Source organism: Mugil cephalus, chromosome 8, assembly GCF_022458985.1.
Source record: "Mugil cephalus isolate CIBA_MC_2020 chromosome 8, CIBA_Mcephalus_1.1, whole genome shotgun sequence".
In the NCBI taxonomy this organism is placed as follows: Eukaryota; Metazoa; Chordata; class Actinopteri; order Mugiliformes; family Mugilidae; genus Mugil; species Mugil cephalus.
The window spans coordinates 1,261,530-1,274,614 of record NC_061777.1 but is presented as its reverse complement, the minus strand read 5'-3'; the positions used below and the strand labels follow the sequence as shown (position 1 = coordinate 1,274,614).

The 13,085-nt window shown below is 42.6% G+C and overlaps 1 protein-coding gene across 4 annotated transcripts in view; it reads right to left on the bottom strand.

Moving 5' to 3' along the window:
* The window catches only part of ddr2l (discoidin domain receptor family, member 2, like), a 29,099-nt gene extending 20,877 nt beyond the window's left edge, over positions 1–8,222 (bottom strand). For all 4 annotated transcript variants that reach the window (XM_047592906.1, XM_047592908.1, XM_047592907.1 and 1 more), the window contains exon 1: positions 7,892–8,222. The gene's annotated coding sequence lies outside the window, so the exon portion shown is untranslated. The remainder of the gene's footprint in view (positions 1–7,891) is intronic.
* Between the last annotated feature and the right edge of the window lie 4,863 nt (positions 8,223–13,085).

The following is a 13,085-nucleotide window of genomic DNA, read 5'->3' as shown; positions in this document are numbered from 1 at the left end:
CAGAACAAACCCAAGCCAAAAGCCTCAACATTCCTAACATTCAACGCAACCCGGAGCCCCCCCTCCACCCCATCCACCCCCATCCACCCCACTTCTCCCTCTCTTTCAGTCTGAGTCTCTGTCTTTGGCTCACACAGGAATCCACATGCCTTCCTCCAAGTCTCTCTCTGTTACTGTCTTTCTGGTGGACGGGGTGAATGAGACAGAGTTCACCGAGAACAAAACAGAACAGCAGAGGACACAGTAACAGAAACCAGCCCCCCCACCCCAATGCAACACATGTAGTTCAGGTCAAACTTTTTTATCTTTGTCAGGTTCTCATAAGAAAGAAACAAAAACAAAAGTTGGCAATGAAAAAAATCTAAAACTTTAGTTCTGATTGTAGCATTTGGGCTACGACACATAGCCTGTATATAAATATGGAGAATACGTTCATGGTGTAGGTACTAGATCTTCTCGGGGAGTATCGGGAGATTTAAGAAGTTTTAACCTGAAAAAGATTAAATAAAAATAAGAAAGAATAAAAGGACAAAACAAAACCACTAAGTTGCTCTGCTTCGATAACAACTGCTAACCGCTAAGCTAACTGCTAACCACTGTTCTGCTTCTTCCTGTTGTCCAACCAATTATAAAAAACGCAACAGCACCATCCCTAGCGACTACGTGACGTCATCTGGAAGCGGATACTCCCCCGAGCAGATCTGGTACCTGCACCGGCGCCATCTTGCAGCTTTGACACTGATGCCCCGCCCACTTCCTCCAGACTCCCTGGTGTTTCCGTTTAATTGATACTACACTAAATGTTTTTGCTTATACACTGAACTTATTTTACAACTCTCACGGTCCAATTGGATTGTTTTATGGAGCGGTTGGCATGGCAACCAGTGGTCACCATTACGTCACAACCTGTTTCTGCATGAACTAAACGTATGCACAACATCAGAACATGCATCAACATCATATTAACCACCTAAAATGACTGAAATTGATTTCAGTGTTTTATTTCAGCACACTAACATGGAGGGGGGTGGAGTTTCTGACCTGCACTGCAGCCTCCAGCCACCAGGGGGAGCTGTACTTGCTTTAGCTTCATTATAGAGGAGTGGTTCCTCCAAGTGAAACATCTGAGTCCTGTTGCCTTTCTTTAACGTTTCTCAATAAGAGTAGCAGCACTCATTAACGCCGTCAATCTGGGAATGAAAAGTGTCGTTATATTTGAATCGACAAACTAATAAAAAGCAAAAGGCTGAATCAAAGGAACCATGTGACACTTCTTAGCCTCCTCTGAGTGTTTCTGTTCTATTTGTTGTTCCCATTGTGACTGATTCTGTTGTATATTATCATGTGTTTCGTCAAGCTGCAGTGTTACGTTCTCTCATCTGAATCCAATAATGAAACATCTGAACATCTCTGAGTTTTACTCATTAAGAGACGAGCACTATTCAGTTTTACTGGATGATTCACAAAGTGTTGAAAAAGACCAACAGCTTTACTATTGTCGCTATCGAAGCTTTTGTTACTGCGAAAAGTTCTAGAAAGAAAACTTATTTCTTTGGATCATGTCATGTCTTGAGTTTCTGTCGAGAAAAAGAAAAATCCTGAAGTGTTTCTCACAGTCAGAGTCCCTGGGGAGGGAAGCTCCAGCCCCCCCCCTCCGGCTGCTCTGAACATGGAAGGAACACAGCTGTAGCCTCATGTGTTTGTAACGTACTGCTGCTGCTGTAAAACCTTCCTGCCTCCTGACATTATGCAACACAATAAACGAATAGAGAGAAGGAGTGAGGGAGGGGAGGAGGGGAGGAGGGGAGGAGGGGGGGTCATTAAAGACTCCCAGCTGGTTGGAGGAAACAGACGAGATTCTGTTATGAAAACCTTAAGATTAAAGACCTGCTGTGTTTACATGGACAACGTCTCCAACCTGATCAATGACCGTTTCCATGGAGACGAAGGGAAACAACCACTGTGTACTGAGGAAGTGGTTCTAGTGATGTGGAGAAGGAAGAAGGAGAAAGAGTATGAGAACAAGGAGGAGAAGGAAGAAGGAGAAAGAGTGGAAGGAGAAGATGAAGGTAGAGGAGGAGGAGAATAAATACAGATGAGGAAGAGTAGCAGAAGAAGAAGAAGAAGAAGAAGAAGAAGAAGAAGAAGAAGGAGTAACACTAGTGTCCATAAACACAGCACCTGACTGGCGGCCATCTTTTCGCTGCCGGCTATGATTGGTGATGTCACAGGTCACATGATGTCTCAACATATAAATGAAGCTCTTCTAACTGCAGAGGCGGAGCTGCTGTAACCAGGGTGACTAAAAACCCAACGTGAGCATCAGCAGGATGTTTAGCATGATGTTTAGCTTGATGTTTAGCATGATGTTTAGCTTGGTGTTTAGCATGATGTTTAGCTTGGTGTTTAGCATGATGTTTAGCTTGATGTTTAGCATGATGTTTAGCATGATGTTTAGCTTGGTGTTTAGCATGATGTTTAGCTTGGTGTTTAGCATGATGTTTAGCATGATGTTTAGCATGCTAACCTCCAGTAGCTGGTCAGGAATGTGGAGAATGTGAGAAATGCTTGATTTAACATGTAGGGAACTGACAGAACCTGCACCTGGATCAGACCCACCTGGATCAGACCCACCTGGACTCCTGGTGATTGTTGCCTCATGCTTTGTGTTATTAGCTGACATGCTAACATTAGCCACAGGAGTCAGCTAGTTTTATGTCCAGGGCTCTTAGCTTGGAGTGAATTCATTTCATTCTATGAACAATGCATTATATCAAAACACGTAATGAACAATGGAACGTTTCCTAAGAACAACAAGTACAATTTCTGTTTAGTTCCAGGTCTCAGTGTTGTTTTATGTCCACAACTCTCACTAAAACTGAATGAAACCCAACGAATAACAGTGACTTTTATTGTTTTTTGTTTTTTTAAACTGAAGTCTGCATCTTTACTGTTTGAAAATTCATCCGCTTTTGGCCCATGGGCCGTATGTTTGACACCGGTGTGTTAGTGTATTATTCTAATACGAGACAAAGAAAAAAAATAAATAATGAAGCGATTACCCAATCGTGGTCTTCTTCTTTGATGTGTGCACCTATGTGGTGCTGCTATTTCCCCTGGCAACAAGAAATACTAATTTCTGATTGGCTGATAGGGCGCTGACTCAAACCAAAAACCAAAAAACTGGGACCAAAAAACTGCACTTGAAAGCACCGCAAAGACTACAGCCATCGACCAGCTCTACAAACTTCTGAAAGAAAAGAGGCCTTAATATCAGCAGGTGGCAGCAGTCAGGATTCATCATTCAAACTAGGAAACAGAAAGTATTAGCTTATGATTAGCTCGGGGGCTAGGTAGAATTATTATTAGCTGGGAGGCTAGGAAGAGCTGCTATCTCTAGTGTCAGCTGATCAGTCGTTCTACATCTTATTCTTTCTAGATCAGCCGATCACAGAGATTTCACCTGGAGCCATTTAAAATCCCACTCAACATAATACATCCATTTTGTTCATATGCATGCACCTACATGTTGACAGTATACACACACATAGACACACACACTGACACACACACTGACGGAGGTATGCGGGCCGATTCTGCCGGCGGCGGGTGGAGGTGGACATGGAGCAGACACCACCTGAAGCTGAGGGACTGTAACTGTAACTGTAACGAAGCTTTATTGATGTTGTGTGTCTGCACATCACCAGCTGATGGAAGATGCGATCAGCTGATTCAGATTCAGATTGAGAAGGGTTTCTAGGACCCTTCCATCCGTGAACTAGATCTCAGGATGAACCTGGGGAGGTGTTGACAGTCTAAAGCCGCTGATAAGTCTGTCACCATCACCTCACCAGGTAAAAGCAACGTCCTGAATGTCTGCTGGGATTTCTTACAAGCTCGGACAGGAGGGAGATTTCTTAATGAGCAGTTTTTAATAAAATCAACTAACGCAGCTGTAAAGCTGCTGTAAAGCAGAACGAGTCCCAGCGCTCTCACAGATGTACTTTCCACTTCGTCTTTTTAGGATTTTTATGGGAGAGCTACGTTCTGAAAGGCGTCACCACCATTTCAGTTAATGTTCATTTCCGTATGAAAAACAAGTTAATAAAAATGAAGACAGGAGGTTCAGAATCAGCTGATGACAGGAGGACCAGCTCCAGGCAGCCTTCATTCAGAGTTTGGCTCATGTAACAAACTGGAATATGAATCAGATTTTTCTCCTGCTCTGATGGATACTTGGTTTTAATCCAGTGTAAAGCTGGACAACAACAGAAACATGCAACTGCTGCAACGCCAGCGTGTCACCGTGTGGAAATATGAACGCTATTTAAAACAGAAACAATACAACAAGAAGAAACAGGTGAAGAAAAGAGCAAACACCAGATCATCTGGACCAAAGACTCAGGCTTCACGTCCATGTAGCATCAAAACGTCCTGTTCCTCTTTGTCGTCTAGAGCCAAAGCTGCAGGAAATCTAAGTAGAAGACGAGGAACCAAACTGTGGATGTGTGATGTGAGGTGATGTGATAGTAGATCATCTAAACAGAATCCAAGGAGTCCACTCAGGTCAAAGGCTGCAGCCAGACAACAACAACAACAAACACCGGAGGTTTAAAAGAAGAGAAATGTTTCCTGGAGACTAATCTTCCAGAGAGGGTTAGGTGGTTTACGGCAGCGCTGGAGGACCAGAACATTTCTGGAGAAGGTACGAGCTCCCGTCTCCACACTACATTAACTTAGACTTATTTTTACAAAGATTTATTGGACTGAATCCAGTCGACTCCAGAAAAGACAAGGAAAGTCTTTAGGAAGCTACAGGAGCCAAAAAAAGGATAAAAAGGAATCACATCATGACCTTTCTGCACCAGGATTCTGAATTCAGAAGCAAACAGCTGAGAAATCAAACCAAAAAGACACATAATATGAAGAACGAGCCCTGTGCAAGCTGCCTTCAGTTCACGCATTTATTGTTTCTACAGCATCTGAACCAGACGTGTGGAGCGAAGCCACAAATACTTGATGTGGAGATCCCCAACTAAACACCATGAAGGGGTTTTAAGGAAGATCTTAAGGAATAACCTCTGACCTCTGGCCTCCAGATCCATAAACCCATCACAGCTGTATCTAGTGCCTCCATCCAGCAGGACCAGAATAAAACATCTAAAAGACTAAAAGCTGCTGGAAACTCCTCAGTGATCTGCTCCCTCAGCTCCATCCTTCACCTCCAACCTTCACCACCAACCTTCAGCTCCAACCTCAGCTCCAGCTTCAGCTCCAGCTTCAGCTCCTATCCGCACACACATCTGCACCAAGTGTTTGTTTGTAGCAGTCAGTGAGGCTGAAGTGGGCCTTCTATAAAAAGCTGCAGGAGGAGGTTGATAAGAAGGTCAGAGAGTGTACGGCTGGAGCAGTTTGAGGGATTCATCCGAAGGAGGGAGGAGGTTGGAGGAGGTTGGAGGAGGTTGTTCTCTTCGCTGCTTCTTTTACTCACATCTCATAAACTCAATTAACCCAGAGAACGACGTGGGGAAGGTTAAACTTATATTTTTAGTCTGAGACGTGTTCACTGCCACCAGATGAACTCAATTAAATTACATGATTTGGAATAATGAGACTGAACTTGATCAAATCTGATCAATTTCCATCTCTAGTCAATACTTTTATGAATAATTTAGCTTTGGGCTGAGAAAAAAAAACTGTTGTGTGGAATAAAAATCTAAAAAGCCACAAATAGTGAAATATTCCTTCATAAAGAAACAGTTTCATCAACTTTACAGACCTGGCGTCTTTATTCTAAGACGGTGGCTGCAGCAGCGGGTCCACTAAAGGTGGTTTCAGGTGAAAGACTTTTTATTTATGCAAAATAAAAACGTGCAGACGCCAGAACGTGATTCAGCTTTAAAACTACAAAACTAGAAACGATTCTGCACGTTCACAAGAATCTCTCTGTCCTCAGAGGGTTTTTATTTTCCTCCAAGACGAGAACAAACCTGCTGCGATTCACCTCAGTTTGCTCGAAGGCAAACACACGAGGAACAATAGACTCCGTCGAGGCTGGAGGAGAAATCTAAGAGTCCCGGAGTCACGCTGTCCTCGGAACACAAACACAGGCCGGCTTGTGTTCGAACAATAACCAGAGGCCTGAACGTGAGGCAGCGCCGTGAGACAACATGTCCTCTGGGCTTCTCGCTCTGTGAGTGAACCGATCTGTCAGCTCTCACAGTCTGAGCCAAACTCTGTTGTGAAATCGCTGGGAGAGTCTGAGGCTGGAGGCCGCGCTCACACCAGACGCCATCCTCACATGCACCCAGATGTATTTCACTGTGTGTAATGTTCAGGCTCATTGTTGCTCTGCTCTTCACCACCGATGCACAAATTCATTCCAATCGGTTTATTCTATGTTACTTATTTTAACCGAGCTTTTCCACGTCGTTGCCTCTGTGCCCTTAATTACTGCCTGGGGACGTATAAAGTTTTTCTGAATCTGAATCAGCTTCTTGCTGCCACACATCCACAGCTAAAGGCTGCTCACATGTACCTGCAGGTGTTATGTCACAGACGTAGTGAAAACAGCTGAGAGAGAATCCACGTTTTCTTTTATTTCTAAGGACGAATAATTAAATGACTGAATGATGATGATAAATGAGGCAGGTTTACTCAGGAGGAGCCGTAAAAACCTCTGCCGTGTCCTTGTAAAGTGAGCGGCCCGAGCTCCGAGCTTAAAAATAACCCAAACATGATCCTGAACGCACCTCGCTGCAGGTCAGCGGGTCACGGAGGAGAAACCCGACCACAGCCGCTCTCTGATTGGCTGAGAGGCCTCTCTCTCTAAATCGTGCTGGGGATGAATAATGTGCACGTAACCATAGCAACAGCGATGGCGCTTTAGACGACAGACCATGAACAGATTTAAATTCATTTTTATCGGCTCTGGAACCTGAAGACGCTCAAGTCTCCAACCTGATCAATGGACGTTACCATGGAGACCAGACGCCGATCAAATCAACTGGAAATACAACAGAAGAAGAAGGAGGAGGAGGAGGATGGGAAAAAAAGATAAGGAAGAGGAGGAGGAGGAAGAAGGAGAAAGATTAGGAGAATAAGGAGGAGAAAGGGAAAAAGAGAAGAAAAAGGAAGAAAGATGAGGAAGAGGATGAGGAGGAGGAGAAGGTAGAGGAGAAGAAAGAAAGATGAGGAAGAGGAAAAAGGAGAAAGAGCAGGAGAAGAAGGAGGAAAAGGAAGAGGAGGAGGAGGAACAGGAGAAGAAGACGGAGTTATAGGAGAAGAAAGAATGATGAGGAAAAAGGAGGAACAGACAGAGAGGGAGATGAAGAAGAAGGAAGTGGAGATGGAGAAGAAAGGAGGAGGAGGACAAGGAGAACAAGAGAAGTATCTCCTCTTCCATGTCCTCCTCCATGTCCTCCTCCTCCATGTCCTCCTCCAGTCCTGAATGTCTGGAGTCCTAGAAGACGACCATGAGATGTTGGTCCATCTTTACTCTTCTACGTCCACGTTTCCGTCCCTGATGTTGATTAGTAACGGTTACCATGGTGACCACCACCAGACCCTCTACTCCTCATTGTTAGAGGAGGAGGAAGAGGAGGAGAAGGAGGAGGAGGAGGAACTCCTCCAGCTGAGGGACATTTCATGTGACAACACAGAACCTGTGGAGGAGCAGCGAGGACACGGAGACCAGGACACGGAGCCTCCTCCTAGTCCACATCAACCAATCACTCCTCCTCCTCCTCCTCCTCCTCCTCCTCCTCCTGGCTCCATGGAGCAGATCAGACCCGGGAGGCCTCCTCAGAGTCTGCTGCTCTGTTGTCATGCACTCCTCCAACAAACACTAGCAGTAATGCACACAGTGACAAACACACACTAACAGCTGTACCTGTCCCACGGTCCCTCCGGATCCTCAGCAGCAGCAGCGGCCCTCCTCCCTCCTGCTCCCCGCTCCGGGCGCCTCCTTCTCGGCGTCCCGTCCGCAGCTCGGGTCCCGGGAGACGGAGACAGACGGAGGAGCTCACAGGATCATAGTGGAGAAAACAAGCGCTCCTTCTCCTTCTCCTTCTCCGTCTCTACCCGCGTCTAACTTCACTTCTAACTTCACTTCTTTATTAGTTCTTCTTCTTCTTCTTCTTCTTCTTCTTTTCTCCGTTAGACTTCGGGAAGAAGCGGATCTGAACTCACTAAAGAGACGGGGACAAAAAAAAGTTTCTGTGTATTTACATCACATCCCGTTTGAGAAGAGAAGGAGGAGGGAGAAGAGGAAGAGGAGGAGGAGGAGGAGGAGGAGGAGGAGGCAATATGAGCCAGCGAGGCTCTGACATGTGAGAGGTTGGAGGAAATGTGCAGACTAGACCTCTGGATATTATAATAATTATTAAATCATAAAAATCATTTTTAAAAACATTATTTTTTACGAACTAAGAGTATTTAAAATATCTGAACAAATTTGTGATTTGTTTCCTAATTTTCTAATTTATTTCCGAAGTTTAGTCTAAATAAAATCTGGGTTCGTGGATAAAACGACAATTTAAAAACATTACATTCAACTTTATATGCGTCAAGTATTTAAATGTTATTTTTATGGATTAATGATTTGTGTAAATGCAATAACTTTACTTTTATTTTATGCAACTGCATTTAATAAATGATTAAAATAATTAAAACTACAGAACGATAAAAGATTAGATGATTCTTAATTAAAAATAAATTAATAATATTTATAATAAATAAAAATCTTCTTTCTTTTTCTCAATCTTTTTCTTGTGGTCAGTTTAGTTGTGACTCTTTAAAATTCAGTTTTATTATATTATAATTTCCAGCTTTGGTTCATGTTTACACTGAATTAAATGTTTAAACTGAGCAGTCAGTGGTTCAGATATAATAATATTCTTAGACCCACTTCATAACCAGTCAACCTGATCTTATTTAGAACAATGATGACTGCAGGAGATTTTATATTAACAGTCATAAATATAAAAGTACAATATATTTTAAAGTAGCTCCATCGTCTCTGCTGCTGCAACGTAATTTAAACGCTTCATGAACTCAGGTCACAGCTGTGAAATGAAACAGCGCCTCCTGTTGGTGTTAGTTTGTGGTGCAGCTGGATGTTTGCAGGCCGCTCCTCTTCCTCCTCCTCCTCCTCCTCCTCCTCCTGCTCCTCTGGGCTGATTTTTAATTAGCAGTATTTTAACATTTAACTTTTCTTCAGACTTAAGTCCTCGTGATTTTCCCACGGAGACTCTCTAACGTCCTCTAGACAGAAAATCTATTTAAATCTTCTTTATCATTTCATTGTCATGAAGCACGTTCATTACATGTACGGGATGTGTCAGGTATTTCTTTTTACATATCATGGTATTTTATTGCAAACGTGTATTCATTTAAATCCACCTTTTAGTTTTATACCTTCAGTAATTTACTTTTATATACTGCATTTCGTAGTTTAATGTACTTTACCTTTTTTAAAAGAAAAAAAATAAATAAAATAAATAAATGAAAATAAATAAATAAATCTAATTTGTATTTTTCACGTTGAATAAAATATGAACTTGGGTTCTGACTCATAAAACATTTAAACTCAAGGAAACTGGACTTGTGGTGTTTCTAAGTAAGTCTGTTCGTTTCTATGAGAATTTATTGTTGACTGTGTGAAATGACTTTTCCTTTGAATAAATGTAATAAGTCATAAACACAGACGTAGAAAGGTCCAGTGCATGAAGCTCTGTGAAAGTCTTATATGTCGACCTGCTGGAGTCTGAGGGGCAATAAATATTAAAAGTTCTGTACAATTCTACTCTATGCAACTGGCTGAAACCTGCTAAGAAAAAAATCAAATTATTAGACATATTTAAACTTTAAAAAAGGAAGAATAGGTACTTTCCCTGGTAACTAGTTACTTTTATAGTGGAGTAATTCAGTTACTAACTACTTTACTTTACTTTACTTTTTGGGAGAAGTAACTAGTAATTATAACTAATTACTTTTTAAAAGTAACGTGCCTAACACTGTACACCAGAGTGCAGTACTTGGATGAATGTACGGAGTGTTTTATCCAGCAGGTGGCAGCAGAGCTCTACACGATTCAAGATTATTACTAGTGCAAAAATGTTCATCATTGTGGTTAATAATGATTCATGCATTAACGTAAGAGCGTGGACGTGACTACATGTTTATTTTTCTACTTTTATTTTTTTTTATGAACTGACTTGAGTCAACGTGACACCTCAGACTTGTTAAACAACATCCTTCACTCGTCTCTTCCTCGTTTCTGTTCACGATCAAGACGATAAAATCTGGATGTTGTGTTTTATTTTTATTTCAAGAATGTTTCCATCAACTTCAGACTCCAGGAAATTTACTGGACCCTTAACGCAGGTTACCATCTCTTCCTCCAACATCTCTTCCTCCAACACCCCCCCCACCCCCCCCCAGGGCTGTGTACACTACAACAAAGATCACACACACAAACACACACAATGAGACACTCACAACGTCATGTTTCCATCACTTCTGAAGACGCTTACTTCAAACTGTTTTGAAAGTCTTGACACTTTAAATTTGACTTGACACACGAAAATTAAATCTATATGTGTGTGTGTGTGTGTGTGTGTGTGTGTGTGTGTGTGTGTGTGTTCATTGGGAGGAAGTGAGGTCACTGACAGGCTGATGTCACAATAAAAGCTCAGTGTTAGTCAGAGTAAAGATCATCTGTGACTCAAACAAAACGATGAGGGGCCTTCACTGACCTCTCAACTCCTGACCATCAACATTTCAACCTCATAGTCAAGCTAATGGTGGCTCTTCCTGGGTTCTTAGCCTCCCAGCTAATAGTAGCTCTACCTAAGTTCCTAGCTTCCCAGCTAATAGTAGAACTATCTAGCCTCCCAGCTAATAGTAGCTCTACCTAAGTTCCTAGCTTCCCAGCTAATAGTAGAACTATCTAGCCTCCCAGCTAATAGTAGCTCTACCTAAGTTCCTAGCTTCCCAGCTAATAGTAGAACTATCTAGCCTCCCAGCTAACAGTAGCTCTAGCTAGCTTCCCAGCTAATAGTAGAACTATCTAGCCTCCCAGCTAACAGTAGCTCTAGCTAGCTTCCCAGCTAATAGTAGCTCTATATAAGTTCCCAACTAATAGTAGCTCTACCTAAGTTCCTAGCTTCCCAGCAAATAGTAGCACTACATAGCTTCCTAGTCTCCTGACTAATAGTGGCTCTACAAGGTTTCCTAACCTTCCAGCAAATAGTAGCTCTCCAAGCTAATAGTAGGTAACAGTAGCTCCACCTAGGTTCCTAGCCTCCCAGCTGATAGTTCCTCTCCCTAGGTCCGTAGCCTCCCAGCTGATGTGCCCTAATTAGTGTTGGTATCTACAGTTTGCATGGGCAATACCCTCTACAACGTGTCTCCAGGAAATTTACTGGACCCTTAACGCAGGTTACCATCTCTTCCTCCAACATCTCTTCCTCCAACATCCCCCCCCCCCAGGGCTGTGTACACTACAACAAAGATCACACACACAAACACACACAATGAGACACTCACAACGTCATGTTTCCATCACTTCTGAAGACGCTTACCTCAAACTGTTTTGAAAGTCTTGACACTTGAAAATTAAATCTATATGTGTGTGTGTGTGTGTGTGTGTGTGTGTGTGTGTGTGTGTGTGTTCATTGGGAGGAAGTGAGGTCACTGACAGGCTGATGTCACAATAAAAGCTCAGTGTTAGTCAGAGTAAAGATCATCCGTGACTCAAACAAAACGATGAGGGGCCTTCACTGACCTCTCAACTCCTGACCATCAACATTTCAACCTCACAGTCAAGCTAATGGTGGCTCTTCCTGGGTTCTTAGCCTCCCAGCTAATAGTAGCCCTATATAAGTTCCCAGCTAATAGTAGCTCTATATAAGTTCCCAGCTAATAGTAGCTCTATCTGAGTTCCTAGCTTCCCAGCTAATAGTAGCTCTATCTAGCCTCCCAGCTAATAGTAGCTCTACCTAGCCTCCCAGCTAATAGTAGCTCTATATAAGTTCCCAGCTAATAGTAGAACTACATAGCTTCCTAGTCTCCCGACTAATAGCAGCTCCACCTAGGTTCCTAGCCTCCCAGCTGATAGTTCCTCTCCCTAGGTCCGTAGCCTCCCAGCTGATGTGCCCTAATTAGTGTTGGTGTCTACCGTTTGCATGGGCAATACCCTCTACAACGTGTCTCCAGGAATATTTCCAAAACAATGATTTGCACAAAATTTGCAAACTGTTTTCCATATTTCCTGCTGCAGGTGTCTGTTAGCCGCAGGTTGTATTTCTCTTTGACCTGCGGACGGTTTTCCACTGGTATCCATTCATATTATGGACCATTTTATGCTTTCAACGTTTCTTTCTCCGTAATTCTATTCATCAGTTCAAAATTCAAGATTCAAGATTCAAGTTCAGTTTATTGAGAGATAAGAAAAACATATATGAACAGGGCATAAAATAAAGTAAAATTAGAATGAGGTAGAAATTTTGAATGTCTCTCTCTACACACACACACACACACACACACATATATATATACACACATACAGTAAATAAAACATTCAGCTAAAGTGTCTTGTGTGCAAATGCAAACTCCTGTAGTTTTTCTCTTGTTGTTTTGTTGAACCCTAACCTTGTTTCAGGTGTCGGATGTAAACTCTTCTCTCCTTCCTTCAGGATATTTGTCGTGGAGAGGTCAGGAACTCCTGCAGGTCGTCGGTTGTGACCAGAGCTGCTTCATGACTCACTTGTAAACTTTCCCAAATGTGGCCTCCATTAACGTCATCACTGATTTTTTTTTCTTTTTTTCATCATCAGTTTACTCCTCCTCCCCCTCACATCCAAACAAAGTCACGCTCGGCCTCAGATCAGCCGGGAAACACTCACATCCTCCACACACTCAGGTTCTACATGTAGGTGGACATGTGATTATTTGAGCTCGTGGTCTTGAATCAAACTCTATTATGCAACTTGTTTAAAGCACATATAGAAAAAGTCTCTCATTCTGACATTTCATGCATTTTCTAACATTGTTTTCCAGTTCCAATTTTGGTCGATTGTTGT